Raw genomic sequence first — 12,577 nt, 5'->3', positions numbered from 1 at the left:
GAATTTACTGTTTTCCATTTTTTCTCTCTGTTGAGAGGCTACTTTCCCATTAAAAGTTTTTTAATTCTCTAAATTAAAACAACTCAAAGCAGCCTTGGTGAGCTATTTCAAGTATAATGTGCTCCCCCATCACTATTAAAAAAGCACAGTAATTAAGTCCAACATGATCTCTAAACACATTCCCTACTGTCCAAAACTTCATTATTGTTCTTCACAGATATTGATTATTATTTCCTTCTCTAACCTAAAGCACCAACACTAATTACTATTTAATGCCTCATAAAGTTATAACAAATCCCAATTGTCCAGTCTTTTAGCATGTGCCCACATCAAGTAGTCAGGCAGTCTAGAAAAACAAACAAACAACTGAAACAAACAGGCACCAAAACCACCAAACCATGGCCATTCTCACTCACAAATGACATGGCATTTCCCAGAACAGTGTATACCCACCACAGAACACTCTGATTACTTTACACAACCGAAAATCACCAAATCATGAAGGATGTCTGAAACTACTTGCAAATGCCACCCCAAATTCTTGGGCTACAACGTGCTCTCTCCTCAGCCAGCATTGATGTCTGGGGCCTCACTCTGTTTTCAGTGAGCAATCTGAAGCCACATCACCTCAACATGGAAAACATGAGAAATAAACATGTCTGGTCTCAACTGAATGAAAACAGACTGACTGAGAAAGCTCCCTGGCAGAGAACCAAAGAGCAGCTTTGGAAAAAAAAATAAAAATACATTATGGAGGGAATTTGCAGCAGGTGCCTTCACTTACACACTACTCAGATCCTGCCAGGTCACCATGGCCCACAGAAACAAAGAAGCTACAAGACACTATTCCCTGTGCTTTTTAATTTCACATTCCTTCCCATGAAGATGATAATTCCATTTTAATGCCTCTTAAAAGACATAAAAGGAAATCTATTTATATCAGAAGGCCCAAGAAAACTGTGATTATGTCTCGAGGGAAAGTTTTGCAGTGTTTTTGGCTAGATATACCAAGTGAGAAGCCATATATTTTATAGATTAAAAACTAATCGAACAAGCAAGCTACTTGCTGATTTCAGAGACTCATGAATTAGGAAGGGTATTTTTCATCTCTGGTTTTTTAGTATTGGTAAGGATTTATTTAAAGTTTTACCAAGAAGCAAAATTCCCAATGAAGCATATGATTTACACTTAAGAAGAGAGAGTAAAATAATAATGATTTTCTTCTGTAGAGTTTTCAGTATTAACAGACTTACTTTAACTGCAGTTTTACCTATTGCTTCATCCTTTCTAAATTAGATTCTCCAAGTAAAAAAAAAAAGGTGTAATACTCCTCTAGGATCACATGTACAGTTCCATTAGTGAAAGAAAGTTCAATATTCAATAAAGCAAGGGAGGAGATCAACATTTATGTTATGTGAAATTATTTGGCTCTGGGACAAACAAGGCAAAACCTTCCCTAATTATATAATTATAGCACACATATTAGTAAGCACTGACACAGCTCATACAGGAACACAGTATGGGGCTGCTCCTCCACAATTTGCATCCTTTACCCTTAATGATATCAACTGAAAGCAATATTTGGATCAGAACACCTCCACATATGAAAGTTTTTCCAAGCCAGAAGACACACACAAAAGCCAGGATTCCTCTCTTCCAGACAATTCCACATTCCAGCACTTTACAGTATTGCCAACACATGAGTACTACACACACCAAGTAAATAGTCACCCTCCTCCAGAACATACCTGCTGAGTGTAACCCAGATCTACCTTTCTTCTTACCTATGGTGTGTTTACTATGAGTCTCAGGATGTCTCTGCAACACTGACTTCCTTTTTACCTTTCCTTCCTAGGAATAACACAGGCTGCCACCATCACCAAATACAAGTAAATAAATCAAACTTACAGCTTTTCAACAGCAAAGGTTTTGATAATGCAAGTCCTCAGTCTTGCTAATCAAAAAACAACACAGAAGAGGAGACTGAGAAGAAAAGCCTTTTTCAGATCTAGGCTGGAAAAAACTACCCCAGCCTGCAGCCTTAATCAGCAGCAATCACCAGTGACCTCTGGCACCTGAGCTTAAACCAAATGAGAAATGAAGCACATTGTACTCCTTCACAACTTTTTAAACTGTGCTATTTTTTCTACACCATTTCTGGTTCCTAATCATCCCTAAAAATGAAGTCAAGCAGTTTCAGAGAGATAAAAACAACTCTCGCATACCCATTGAGACTTTACACAAAAAAATCTTTCAATTTTGCTTTTGTGAAGAATATGATTCATAAGAAAATAAAAGAGATTGTATTGACTGTTTTGTTGGTTTAAAACTAAACATGGAATGTAGCAGATGTTTGGGAAAAGGAAAGAGCTAAGGTAATGCAACTGTTTCAAGTACAGCTAAGGCTATGGTCATTACCAAATTATCATAAAAATATACCTCTAACATTTAGGATTTTTCTTTCATATCAATACAATATCATACAGTCTAAGAGAAAATTTGATCCACTATTGCTTAATTAGGAGTAAATTACATTACTAATATTTTATCAATACATTGCATTACATTATAATCATATACACATTTTTTCTCTTGATTTTAGAATACATCAAAAAAATCCCAGATAATAGTCATATCTACTACAAGAGCAAAGGAAGCAAGATTGTAATTAAGAGCAACATCAACAAGAGAAGGAACATACAGCAGAAATTTAATCCTGATATTTAAGGCAAAACTATTCACTGCAAATCCTTACTGCTATGGATAAACAAGGAAAAAATATAGGCAGATGACAGAAGTGATTACAGCATACTTCCTTCAACAGAAAAATTACTTTCCAGAGAACCAAGTTAGAATATTTATTATTTGGAAATCTCAGAACAAAGCACAGCAGCACCACTTCTCAGAAGAGTTTGAAGTAGTTTAATCTTATAAACTAATCATAGTTTTCAAATTGTCACCTTCATAGGCATGGAAAGGAGGGTCAGCATGCAAGCAAGAAACCTTCCTTTCTTTCTGCCTCTCAGGGAGAGAAACTGGTGGAGCTGAGCTCCTTCAGCTGTTCTGGATACAAGTGGAACGACCCCTGCATATCGTATTGTAGAGGCTTCAACTCAGCATCTGTGGCATATGCAAGATTCACTTACAGCAAAGAATAACTGCATTATCTGCTTAAATGTTAATAAAATATGATTTCCTATCATAATTTAGGAACTCTGTTAGTCCTCACTGTTAAAACAAACATGCAATCACGTCCTTTATTTGGTTTGTGGTAGTGGAGACGCTTGTGTATCCAGGGGCCTTTGCAAACACCAGCTTGAATAGCAGCTGGGACACCTAACAAGATACAGACAAAAGGCATCATTTATAGATTAAACTCATTTTTATGAACCCTGAGCTCCTGTTTGCATGCTATTAATGAGCTTTAGAAGTTCTGTAGCCCACACTACCTGATTATGATACATTTTTTCTGTTATCTGTTCCCTAAGCAAGGTCTCTCCTTGTCACATCATTAGACCTGTAAGATTCAATAGAGGATGCCTATTGTGCATTGTGCCTGTAGAGCTGAGCTCTCCAAAGCCTTTATTGCAGCCTTCCCTCAGAATGGCCTACAAGGTACAGGAGTGCTGCTGAGCCAAGCCAAAGTGCAAGGGAAACCAAGCAATATATTCAGGAATGTATTGGAAGTATTCAGTAGCACAGAAAATCTAGTTTGTGTCTTGAATTCTAGATAGGGTCTTACCCATGGAATTTGCTTTTACTTCTCAGATTTTTTGTCTGTGAAATACTGAGTAATCATTTTTATTCTCTCTTTAGCAAAAGAAAAAAAGAAAAACCACCAAAATCTACTTCTGTGCTTGCAGCACATGTAGAATGCAATAAAGACTAAATTTTAATAATTTCCAAAATAATTGTGGTTTATGCTATTTCAGGAAAGATGCAAAATTAAAGACAGAAAAAAGTATTATTTGACAAAAAATACTTCTAGTCTTCACAGCTTTTCAATTTCATATAAATTTGGCTCCTAGTACTGTTTAAAGGCAGCTGTGTTATATACTGGCTCTCTTCTGTTAGGAAAATAACTGAATTTCATACCTTATACACTATCACATCACACTGAACCAAACTAGAATTGAAAAAAAGAAAATAGAATTACTGCCCTATTAAGTGTTTGGGAGTCTCTGTTTTTCCAATTTCCTTTAATGAAATGGCATGGATCAGATCAGACATAAACCCATTATTTCTTTTAAGTCACAGGACAACAACCTACCTCCAACATTCCACTTTAGCAGAGGCTCAGCAGTGTCTTAGTGGTCTGGTAAACAGACCTGGAATATGGAAACTGAAATGTGATTGTGTCATATAAACAGTGAGCATGAAGAGGAATGTGGCTCTCTATGATAGAACTATTGAAGAAGGGAAAATAAATTTTGTCTATTCCATAGTACTCCTTAGTTTTATCCAAACTGTGAGTGGCTCTGTTGAGGGAAGTCTCATCTCCAGGCCACTGCTGATGGCTCCCCTTCCATGACCATGACCACAGTACCACTGGGAGAGAGCACCTCAGTAGGCCTGGTGGTAGGAATGAACATTAGTGTGGTTTTACTCAGTTTGGAAGTGCAGAATTAGAAAAATAGGCTCACAGCCGTAAAAATGTCACTCATGTTGCTGCCTGGCAGCTGCACTCATTTACTTGATCTCATTGCTTTTTGGCAATAGACTTCTCATGCTGCAGCTTTCCTTTTTCCTTTTGGGACTTTCATGGCAGGCCAGTATTTTCCCCTGGCACTGACATTTTACTACCAATCCATTATCCATTACCTTCCTGGCACGTGCAGACTTCAGAAAAACCTTGTCTGGGATTTGGCACTCTAACCAGTGCCTGATAAATGCTATAAACTTTATTTCTTCTCTTGTGGTGCAAATTGGAAAAATATGGCATGCGGTTATGCAAACATGACACTGTCCTCAGCTAAGGCTGCTTTTCAACACAAAATCCTCCAGACAGAACTGGAATAATTTAGTGTCTCTAAAAGCCCCGCTAAAAGAAAGGGGAAAAAAGAAAAAGTGGCAGTTTTCCTGGAGATGTTTGATTCTCTAAGCACACCAAAAAAGCTTATATTTTGAAAATAAAACTTCTCATTATAAAAACTTTGAAACTCTGCCTTTAAATCAGTATTGTGTCATCCATTTCTGAGTAGTCTGAGCTTCAAAACCAAAGAGGTTCCTTTGAAGACAAACCTTGCTGCAACTTTGTCATGAGTACAGAAAAGGAAAAGAAACAGAGGTTAAAAGATAAAAGAAAAAGAAATCTGGACTACAATAGAAGTATTTCTGTCATCATCTCACCAGATATGAGATGTGCTCATTGTAGAACATATTTTATTCCCTTTAGTTTGCACATTAGGTTGTTCTGGGTACCAACTAACAACCATATTTATCCATAACAGCAGATAAAAAATGAAATTAATTGCAATAACAAGATCTCTACTTAAAGGAAAAAAAAAATCCTAATGAATAGGCTGAAAAATCTCCCTGATGTTAATAAAAAGTGTGAAAACGTTACTGTTTAAGTATTTTGAAAACTGCATCTTGCATTTTAAGTGTTCTTTCCTGTAATACATGTGACATGTTCTCTTTCCTTCCCAATTACCATACTCTATTGCTTTATGAAGTTATGTTGGAAAAAATAACATGAAATAGTCCAAGGTTAGCCACCTACTGTGATTAAAACAGTTACCAGTGAACTAACAGCAGTGCATCTGTGAAGAAGGCAGTGAAAAAGCCATCCCCTCTGACTTAAAAATTGCATTCATGTTAGAAGGTTTGAAGCACAGGTACTCTGCAGAACAAATAGTTTGGTTTCCTGTGATCCAAAATTGGTGCACTTGTCTAACATAGTATATGGTCCCTACGTCAGCAAATATTTGAAATTCTCAAATTCTGGGGTTGCTGGTGGGAATCACCCCAACAGATTTTGTATTCATCTGTTCTTTGGAGCTCGTAGGATATTTTGAAAGCATACTCACTAATGAGACCTCCATAAAAAGGCTTGGGATGAAACCAGATTTAGGAGAGGCTTTGCTTCTTATTTTACACAAAAATTCAGCGGTTCAGTGCTCACCCAACACTTTCTGTCACTCCTCTGCCCAAACAAAACCAGTCATTGTATGATGGCAGAAGACAGACATGTACAGGCAGAAACAGCCACCCCATCAAATATGAGAAAGTGGTTCTTTAGTTTCATAACCATAACTTAATAATGTCAAGGAAAAGAGAGGTTTAAGTGACTCCTGAAATTAACGTTTGTTTCTACAAAATCTAAGAGATTTTTCCAATCTGAGAGACTGAGCAATAATGCTCCCAGACTGCCCACTTTATCTGACATTCCTTAAGACATAACAGAAATAACTTCAAACCCTTCTAAGCCATTCTAAGTCAAACAGAAGGTAATTGAAACAACCTCACTTTTATTCTAGTAAATATCTCCACTGCTAAACTTTTGTGAAAAGAAATCTGTTCACCTGAGTGTATAGCTCCAAAGCTCTGTAATAGATTTGCATTTCCTTCAGAATCAACAGCTACATGCCAAGCAACCAGGGTGCAGAAATCTCTTCTTACTTCCAGATTAGCTACTAGACTACATCCTTTCGACTCACTGGTTGATACAAATATCATTCTGAGGCACTTTACTTCATCTGGGATGCTATTTTTTTTTTTAAATAACAAAAAATACACAAAGGAATATTTTTTATAAAAAAATCTCATGCCCTAAGATAAATGCTGCACAGGCAAGGCCCTAGCAAGATTCTTAGGGAGATGATGCTCCATTCTGAAGTATTTTACTTCACTCCTGAACAGTGATACACTCACTTTGTATCTCTAACATCCTGAGCAGGGAATCTTTCCTCTCTCTAAGCATGGATATGCACCAATGCCCTGATCAACAGCAGAGCTCAAACTGCTCTGGAATGCTGTAGCATGGCACATGCTCTCTGATTTGGAGCATGCTACCTCTCCTCCTAGAACTTGGGCTTATGCCTATCTGATTAAATACTAACTCACTAGATGTTTAACTTTCTGCTAAGTTATGCAAGTTCTTTGGTCACTCTATGGATATCTCACACTCTATGACAGTTACAGTGGCAGAGTATGACTGGTTTTGCATACTATTTGAACAAAACTATTTGATTGCAAAGCTAAAAAAAATACACATTAGCAGACTTCAGGAAAAAAAATCAGGATAACACAAAAACCAGTTTATACCAATTGTATTTCTGAGATTTATTAGAGAAAATAACAGAGAAGTGAATACCAGGCAGGTGGATAATTTTTGACTGGGATTAAGAGCAAGATAGTAAATCCACAGCTAAGTAAATCAAGCAAGTAGCTGCCAAACATTCTGGCATAAGAGATAGGAATTTCTAATTAAATCTAAAAAGAGTCACTCCATTAAAAAGCAAGAAGAAATCAGGAATGGGTTATCCTAAAACCTCCAGCTTAGACTCTCTGGCACCACACATTCAAATGCTCTCACTGATTCAGCCACTTCAAATACTCATTGGAGGAATAAATTCAATGTTGTGAATTCAATTGTGACTGAATCTTGCAGAATTACAGCATCATTTAAAAAAAAAGGGTAACAAAATAAATATATTTTGTAAATTTTTGCATGATTATTAACAGTCCAGTGACAAGTTTTTAAACAAAAATTATTTGTTTGCTACTGTCTAGCATCTTTATTGTTATACTGCCACCTCTTCTCATTCCCAGAAGTGTCTACTTTTGAAAAGTGTCTTATTTCTATGAAGTGAAGTATTCTGGATGAAACTGCAATTGAAAGAAAAATACTGTCATTGTTACAAAACTTACCAGTCTGAACAAGATTTTCATAAGGAACTTTATAGGGAACATTGCAAAAGTGAGAAAATCTGAAATAACTGAAAATTAAAATATCCACAAAGAAGACCTCCATATGTAGGAAAGAACAAGAGAAAATCACAAGTAATATCAGACATGAAGGTGAATAGATTAGATTTTTGTCACAGGATGTTCTCACTATCTAAGATCTAGCTACAGGTACAATTCTCAACATTCAATTTATTCCCTTTTATCACAGGATTAATTGTATAGCTATAGTAAACCAAAATTAAAGTTTTATTTTCCTTTCCATCTGAAAAAAGTTGCAGGTCCAACCCTTTCAATCTTTCTTTTACATATTAGCACCCATACAGTTTGGGACAAAACTGTGGAAGATTCTAAACTCATGACTCAAAATAGGACATCAAAGTGGACCAGGAAATGTAGGCTGGTAATAGAGGGACTCACTAGGGAAAGAAGACAAATATACTGAAACTACTATTCTGTTTCCAAGAGCAGCATGTCACATTCATGATGTCAGCAGAAGAGCTGCATACAGAATTTAGAAGGACAGCAGAAAGCAAAAGATTTGGTGCAGCAGTTTTCCCCTCCATAATTGTACAGTGATATAAATTTAACAATTTATTCTTCTGATTATAAAGCCAGCCATATTGCCAGTCACATACCTTCACATATTAGATATGCCAACCATATCCTGCAAAATGCCACAGTCTAAAATTAACTGTTTTATTTAAATTGTAGTTCCATGACTTGTGTCTTTATTGAAGTTTTTGACTGATAAATAAGCACACCATTAGTGTACAAAAAAAGTGTATGTTGTTTTTATTTTTCCCATGGTCAGGAGTCTGTTAAGCTGGCCCGTCCTGTTTGCTGATTAGACTCAATATCTGCAAATCAAACCTTCATCTTCACATCATAGAAACAAAAGCGTCATTTTTTTTTCCTGTGGTATGACATAATGAACCAGAGTTACTCTCCAGAAGAGAATAACTCTTGTCAACAACTTAATAAGTGCCTCACTGATGACTCAGTGGCCTTCCTGGTGCAGTGCAGCATGCAGACTTTCTTGGTGTGCCTTTAGGATGGCCATGTGTTGTGGTTTAACCAAGGTGACTCACCTGTGGTTTTGCCAGTTGTGAGCAGTGTAAGGTTCATCCTAAGTGAGTGCTAATAAAACATTACAACACCTCACATTCACATGAATTCTCTACACAACACATAGCATATTAGAGAAGCAATTTCTCAATGTTTAACTAATTCTTGGAAGAAATTATGCAGTCTGTGTTGGCTGAGATCTATCTTATGGAAGACAGGACTAGGAGAGGTGGTAAAATCGTTGTGTCATACATGTTTTGCCTCTCTAGTGTTAGAACTGGTGGGTGCAACCCTGCCTTGTGCCAGATGCTAATAATTGTGTCAAACCAGGCCTGCTTTTCTGCCAGTGGACAGGAAATTGCTGTCAAAGGAACTTTTATAATATTTTGTTTGCATAATAAGATCTCATAAACATCAAGGAATACATTTGAGCCTGAATAAACATGGTGAAATCTTGTCTCCATTGGGATTTTTTGCCACAGATATCAGAGGAGGCAGGATTTGAAACTGCTGTGTTTAAGACTGCTTTGTTTCAGAGGCTGTAATGCCTGCCCAGAGATTGTGAAATTATAGCAGGAATACCAGGTTGAAAAATAACACTTTTTTTAGTGTGATGAGGGATCTTTTTGATTCAAAGAGGTATGTCATTCTGGGAGCTTTTATTCACTGCCTGCAGCTAACCCTGCTCAAGCAAATGGCAGCCAACTTCCTCAGGACTCTGAATACATCTCATTGGATCCCATAGACTTATGTACATTCAGGTTTCCCAGGTGGTCATGTACTTGATCTTTTCTTACAGTGGGAGAGACATTGCTCCCCCATCCTGCCATCCATCCACTTGTAAGGTGTGGGAAGAGAAGCTGCCATGGAAGACTCAATTGAAAAAGCTGTTGAGTACCTCAGCCTTCTCCATTTTTACCAGTTTGCCAGTATCATTCATCAGGAGGGCACACCTTCTTTGACATTCTTCTTCTGGTTTACATACCTGTAGAAGCCCTTCCTGCTATTCTTTGCCAAGTACAGAACCATACATCAACTCTATGCCCTTCCCAGGCCACCTGTCCTCTGCTTGTGCATTTGCTTCTTTCCCTTCAGTCTGACCAGCAGTTCCCTACTCTGCCATTCTGGTCTCTTGCCTTCCTTGCCCAATTTCTTGGCCCTAGGAATTGCGACAACTTGCACTTTATGGAAGGCATCCTTAAATATCTTCTGCCAGCTCCAATTCACTCCCCTGTCCCTGAAGGCAATCTCTCAGGGGATCCAACTGACATCTCCTTAAACAGCTAGAAGTTTACTTTCCTGAAGTTCAGGTGCCAGACTCTAATCCTTACCTGACTCATATTCTTTAGGACTGAAAACTCCACCAACTCGACCAGGCTGCCTTCAATCTTGAAGTCCCTGATTTGCTCCCTTATGTCGCTGACCATCGGATCCAGCATTGTATCCCCTCTGGTAGAAGTCTCTTGGATTGCATGGAATTATTTTTCAATAAGTTTCCTTCTGCCTTAGAGAACTGTAAAAGATTATATAAATGTGAGAATTCAAGAAAGGACATTTAAAGGCTGGATACAAGGTCTGAAACTTTGGGAAATATATTTTTTTTCTGCAGCATGAATATTACCATAAGTTAATACAAAAATACATGCCAGATTTTGCTTTAATTCAACTCAATATAAATCAGGAATATTTAAAAGTACTATTACACTTTTTAATTTATACATATTCAGCCATAAAAAAAAAACAGGTAATATATTTAACATATGTTTTCAAATCATTGTGGAAGAAATACTCAAATGACTCTTTGCGAGATAAGCACTTTATTAGGAATACGCTTTACAATTATACATAAGCATTGTATTTTAAGTCTTTCAAGAAGAAACTACACTCACCAGTTATTATAGATATAAAGAATATTACTGGCAGCAGTGGCATGTCCTAAGAGTCCTTGATAAAGAATGAAATTTACACGCTTTGATGGGCCGCACTTGATGATATGTCACTTAAATGCTAAAAACAATCAGCTAGACATAACTAAAAACAATTATTTCATTTAATTAGCAACCCTGGAGAGAGAAAGCTTGCATCTATTTTTTTTAGCAGGATTATTTTTAAAAGGTGAGCATGGGTTGACAAAGACTTCCAGCAGTAAAACAATAGAGTATATTCTAGAAGAACAGCCAAGATGAGCAAGAGGAATGGCAATTAATTTATATTCTGATATGAGAGACATTATGGTCATGCACGCACACTTCCATTGATCCTTAAAACAACTCATCTAATCCCACACCAGCAATATTGAATCATTCAAATAATGCACTGATCTATCAGAAGCTTCAATGGACCGTGTTATCTGAAACCTTGATTTAGTTGATGAAATTAACAGGGGGGAAAGAGGACACGCACATACCAGTGGCATGCAACAATCTAGAGAAAGAACAGCTTTTCTGAGTCAGGAAATGTGCACCTAGTTCTGTATCTTCAATGCACAGATAAGCCATGAGGGAGGTGTGAGTCTGTAGAAGCACTTCATTGGCACATCTGCCCAGTTCCTCAAGAGTTTCTCTAAGCCAGACAACTACTTCATTACAGAACAATCTTGCAGAAATATTTTCAGACTTCAGGCTAAATTGTCAATCATACTGTGGATGCACATATTTTGGTTTATTTTCAGTTAACTTTGCAATATTTATTTTCAAATTATTTACACAGTTATAAAAATCACCACATTAGCTGGAAATCTGATTAAGCAAAGGATACCAGCACATCATGATCTGGTTGAAGGATTTGGGATTACTAAAATAACAGCATTAAAACATTAACACAGGTGTTGGTATTATGGGTGTATACAAAGTGAAGCCCAAATGTCCTAACTTATTTTAGGTTCAGTAAACTTGCAAAAGATCACATTCTTACCTGAACACTGATTTAGTGTTTGAGCTTACTCTTTAATTCCACTCCCATTACTTTCATGGAAGTTCACTTTTTATTTCCCTGAACTGTTTTTTTACATTATTTTCTCCCTCTAATGTAAAACCATAGTTTTACATTAGAGGGAGAAAGTAATGCAGTATTACATTATTAGTCATGTTATTGATATTTTTCCAGGGTAGACCAAGAAGTGGCAAAGGTTAATGCCCCATTATGCTGGGCATAGTGAAAAAACATGCACAGCCCCTGAGCTTACAGGTTTCACTGTTGTAATGGAATACAATTCAAGCAACAGAAAAAAGGCAGAAAGGACTTACAAGAACATGAGTCACAACGAAGATCTGCCTAGTTCATATTTTGCTCCTGACAGGGATCAAATGTGGAGGTCCAGGAAGAGCAGAAGAACAGAGCAAGTACACACAATACTTCCCATGAGTTTTCTTCCAGCCCTTAATCACGGATGTCACAGTTCCCGTATTTCTAAATACTCTGATTACTGTACAAAGAGAACAAAGGTAAATCCAAAATCCCAATGTTTTCAAATTAACAAGCTAAAATTTAGTCTTGTGAACATTTATATTGATCCTCAAAAGCATCTCCAAAGCCTTTGGAAAACATTGATTCAAAGTATCAACTCAGGTTATTCTGAACAGGAGTGCATTGCAGTCATTGT

At 37.0% G+C, this 12,577-nt stretch overlaps 1 protein-coding gene across 6 annotated transcripts in view; it reads right to left on the bottom strand.

Annotated features, from left to right (window-relative positions):
- The window catches only part of LOC143693955 (uncharacterized), a 183,785-nt gene that overhangs the window by 43,361 nt on the left and 127,847 nt on the right, over nucleotides 1–12,577 (bottom strand). For 5 of the 6 annotated variants that reach the window (XR_013182073.1, XR_013182072.1, XR_013182074.1 and 2 more), the window contains 2 exons: nucleotides 12,222–12,393; nucleotides 10,308–10,489 (listed from right to left, as the gene is read on the bottom strand). The gene's annotated coding sequence lies outside the window, so the exon portion shown is untranslated. Of the gene's footprint in view, nucleotides 1–10,307; nucleotides 10,490–12,221; nucleotides 12,401–12,577 lie in introns of all 6 variants that reach the window. The other variant, XM_077177238.1, reaches the window with a different exon arrangement.

This window comes from Agelaius phoeniceus, chromosome 4, assembly GCF_051311805.1.
Source record: "Agelaius phoeniceus isolate bAgePho1 chromosome 4, bAgePho1.hap1, whole genome shotgun sequence".
Lineage (NCBI taxonomy): Eukaryota > Metazoa > Chordata > Aves > Passeriformes > Icteridae > Agelaius > Agelaius phoeniceus.
This window is presented reverse-complemented; position numbering and strand designations above follow the sequence as displayed.